Here is a 5,106-nt window from a genome sequence, read left to right as displayed (position 1 = left end):
TATCTTCAATTTGTTTGAAACGAATTGGGTTTGAAAGGAATTAGATTGGTATTACACCTGTTTCTAGCGTTACAGTTGAATTTCTTGCCATTTGCTTCGAATCGCGTGTCGTTACCTGCGAATCGCATGTTACTATCATCAAATGCGTGCCACTGCAGTCGTCACAGTAACGGAATGCAACGTTACTGCGACAATCCTTTGGTAAGATTTTCCGTCCGTCCGTGGTAACCAAATTCCGTTTTGGGTTCAATGCTCGTATGAACCGGCCCCCTGGCAATGACAGACTTTTCGGCTACGTGGTACATAATAAGTAGCGAAATCCTTTTTAAGCCAGCATAATTGTTGTTTATCGAAAATTACCCGTCCGCCGCGATTTGTGTAACGAGAGCCTATTTTAGTACTAATTTCTTAATATATTTCTAAATGTTGTCGCGCTTAGATGATAGTCGAATTGTGCATGTTCGTTAAATCTCCTCGTCATGATGGTCATGGAGGCATTTTCACCATATTGCATGTTCGTTAAATCTCCTCGTCATGATGGTCATGGTGGCATTTGCACCATATTGCGTATTATGTCTCGATTGGTACAGTATTCTAAGATGCCGCGATGCTAAACGAGGAACGTAGAAGCTTAATTTGTGTAGGAGCGATGGTGCATCAATTGTCTCTAGTAATAATCCTGCAATGAAGCTTACTTGTGAGTCTTTACGTCTTTTTTTTCAAAACGTGTGTTGTACGGTGGCATATCCGATTGATTGTTCCAGTTGTTTTTCGAAGAAAAAAACATTTTGCGTTACGTAACAAAAGTTAAATTCGATAGAATGCCATCATGGCGTGAAAATATACGCTGTGAAATACATATTTTTTGTATAGACTCTTCATCGAATATTAACGAATGTGATCGATTTTGGCTTCACGCTTCAGAGCGCGATGCTATTTGGCGGTATGTCTGGACGCAGGGTATTATAGATTTAGCCTGGTTTTATAAATTTATTTCATGGATTTAGCAACGTTATGCGCTAAAGCAGCTGTGACAAATTCATTTTATCAAAGGGTCGCAAGTATAAATTTCCAATGGTTTGCGACCTGCAAAGTTAACAATAAAAAAATATACCCCAATAGTAAAGAAAATGTATCACAAATCGTTTATTGATGAATTTTGATCTTGCTTCAGATCAGTATTATTAAACAAATTGGGCAGTACACTTTGAGCTTAGGAACAATCGTAACAATATGGATATGGAATCACTTCGACACCTTGAATCACTCGAAAAAGATTTACCCAAGGCTGCTGATTTTCCCTTGTTCAGTGAAAAAGTATGTTTGACGTATATTATCTAGCAGTATATGCGCTGTGAAAACACAGCTAATAAGTCAAATGATGAGAGAGTCGATGGGTGTGACAAAATGTTGAAAAATTTGTCAACTTTGCCAAAACTACTTGTCAGCTGCAAAAAAGAGCTTTTCTCGTAGCCGAATCAAAAATATAAACATTGACAAAACTTGAGCGACAAAAAGCTATACCACATGATACAAAGTCAATCCTCTCAATGTCGATGAAAATTTTGTTTATGAAGTATTAAATAGGAACTTAAATCAATTAGAAACATGTATTTTATCAATAGTACCTTAGCACTGGATCACAACAGCACCAGATAACTGTTTGGTTACTGTTGGCACGATATCTACCTCGTGTAGATCAGCAGCCGTAATGTTAATCAAAACAACAGGCAAGGACAGCTCGAATAACTTACGAGGAAAGCACCAGATGGCGCTGTAAAACAGATAAGGACAAAAAGATATCCCCAAAGGCGAAAAAGCTAGCTTATCTAAAATAGGTCCAATTAGAAAACGGTTCAATCAGGGTCATGTTCGCACAGCTGATCGAGAACAGGGTGCCATCGCTAACCGCAAATTGGTGGCAAAAGTCAATCGACCGAAGAAAGACTAATTTTTAAACTGAGCAAATACACATTAAATACACACAAAGCCAGTTCTAAGAGTCTATCCAGCTACTCACGTACTGTTACACACGTAACAACAGTTACAATTTTCGCAAATGGAAAATTTTGTTTCTTTTTTATTGTAACTTTATTTCCCGGGTGCTCCAGGTTACAAGACATTTACAAAAGCTCTACAAAATTGACAAATATATTCTTCGAACATTCTTCAAGCTGCATATGCGATTTTCCAGCCAAAATTCTCTACGATGAATTTATTATTATTATTATTATTATTATTATTATTATTATTATTATTATTATTATTATTATTATTATTATTATTATTATTATTATTATTATTATTATTATTGTTGTTATTATCATTATTATTATTATTATTATTATTTATTCCGAAAGTTATCCAGCTGGCATAGGCTTACATAAAATACTTATTTCTATAATTAATGCTAAAGAACAGTGTTAACAACCACGCATCGAAAAACATAAGAAGTTTAACTGTCAATCAACCAAATAAAAGTAAAAAAATACATAAACTGTGGATGCATCATACTAAGCTATGTAAAAAGGTTCGTGAATTGTTTAAGTTTAAGTTCAAGTCGACATTGTTTCCTAGAGAGTTATAGGCACTTATCATTTTTAATAAAGGATCGTTAGATCCAAAATTAGTCGATCTGAATTCTATGTTGAATAATGTCCTGGTTCTTAACATTCTACTGGGGGCCTGAAAGTTCAATTTACTCAGAATTGACGGGGCGTCTAAAGATCCGCTAACAAGTTTGTGTATAAATAAGCACTGTGCCGTCTTTCTTCTATGTTGCAGAGGTTCTAGTCCAAATAACAGGCACCTTGTACGGTAAGAGGGACAAATAGAATTACGAGTCCACGGGAGACGATAAAACAATGAACCAGTAAGCTTGCGTTGAACCGATTCTAGTCTATCTATTAAATATTGCTGTGTCGGAGTCCAAATAATACTAGCAAATTCTAAGGTAGGACGGACAATTGCACAATACAAAGCTTTTATACTGAATGGATCTTTGAAGTCTTTCGCGACACGCAAAATGAATCCTAGCAAATAACAGTTCACAAACATATTGGTCAAACGATGCCATGTTTTTCCCGTGGTTATCCAAGAAACCACGGGAAAAACATGGCATCGTTTGACCAATATGTTTGTGAACTGTTATTTGCTAGGATTCATTTTGCGTGTCGCGAAAGACTTCAAAGATCCATCATAGCAACATCTTCAATACTTTTCCTCAACATGAATATCTCTCTAAGCTGACGGTCCCATGAAGAATCACTTTAGATAGATTTCACTGTAGATTGTTCTCCTTTAGAAAAGTCAATGCTTTCAAATAAAATTTTAGTAATATACTTTATGGTTTGCAATGCTTTGAAAAATTCTCAAAATATTTTCCCGGGCCGCATACATAATCGACACGGACCGTCAGTTTGACATACCTGTGCTAAAATATAACCAGGCGTCTCCACGACATCATCGGGTATAATGCGCCTCCATTGTAAAGTATGTTCCGCTTATACCTGACTTAGACTTTCAGACGTTGATATTATAAAAAAAGAAAAATTATAAAGCTTTTTTGAAACAATGTTAGGAAAAATGTAATATTTTTTTTTCTTGATGACACATTGATTGAATTAGAGCATGAATTCTAGCAATAGGCCGGTCTCGTGGTACAGTGGTTTTATCGTACGACTTAACAACATGCCCATTATGGGTTCAAGCCCCGTATGGACCGTGTCCCCACACGTAGGACTAATTAAATCCTGCTATGGGTAATCAATAAGTTACTGAAAGCCAAGCCCAGTAGTTGCACAGGCAGGTCGTTACCGACTACGGTTGTTGTGCCAAAGAAGATGAAGAAGAAGAAGAAGATAATAGATATTCGCTGCAATAGTCAACATAGATATTATCTACATAGTAGGTGTTTTAACACATTATTACTAGCGCCAATCATGATCAATTTTGTATCGTGCACATAAAAAACCTCGCTCTGCAACGTCTTTGGTAACGTACAGTAAATGACATATTTGAATCAAAAATGAATTGTAGTATAGCTGATGAAAAAACACAAACCTAAAATGCACATTAGATGCACACTAGTATCCCTTTTGACGTAATATTGAACAATATAAATAGTGAAGAAATATTTCCTTATTTTTTAACGAGACTCTAGTTCAATAAATCACAAAATCTATTCCCATTTTGTAAAGTCAATAAAATAAGCTAACAAATGTTGCTAACCTTCTAAGCAAAAGTCATAAAAATCTGAACCCAAAAATACAAAGACATCGTAAAATCGCTTACAAAGGGTCATTGGAAAGCTTTGGAGTTGTGGAAAAGGAAAAGGTACAATAAGCTTTCATGCATTACGCACGCACAGGCACTGAAATGGATACACAAAGGCTTTTGTGCGATGTAGGTATTTTCTTTCAAAAGTCTCCCAAATCCGAAAAACGTGTGATATCGAAATATCAGTATGTGTCAAATACATACGATGTCTCTTGTTTGAACGTTTGAACACCTTTGTATGTCTAAATAAATCATGATTTCATGATTTGTTATAAAAAAAAACATAGCAACATACATCATGTAACTTTGGCAATGATTGTTTACATCAGATGGATTTGATTCAATTTAATCACAATTTGAAAGCACACATTACTCAAAATACAGCGCCCGTTCCCTTCCATCGTACTGTGGCTGGCAAGCTTACCTTTTGAAACCTCGTTGCATGTTTCAGCCAAACGTCTCATTTATCTGCTGGTCTACCACCATTCGACAAAGTTCTCCATCATTACTGGCAGGCGAAGGGTTGTACAAAGTTCAGTACCCATCGTCATCCCAACACCTCACACACAACCGCATCCCCTCAGCTGCCCGAGACCCGAATCTCGCCGACAAGCGTGCAAACTTTTCACATAGTGTCTTAATCTGCCTATCGATGCTAACAACTTTTTGCAACTTCCAAAACCGCTATCGTTGCCGCAAACTTTCGATGCGTATCTTTTGCCATCACTTCGGCATCTCCGGTTGTTTCCGATAAACCTACACCCCTCCCTCCCCGTCCGGCCACACATGGAGTGTATGGAACAATAATTCGTAAAGTTACGCTTTCGA

Source organism: Anopheles gambiae, chromosome 2 (genome assembly GCF_943734735.2).
Source record: "Anopheles gambiae chromosome 2, idAnoGambNW_F1_1, whole genome shotgun sequence".
NCBI lineage: Eukaryota > Metazoa > Arthropoda > Insecta > Diptera > Culicidae > Anopheles > Anopheles gambiae.
Note: the sequence above shows the minus strand (reverse complement) of the source record.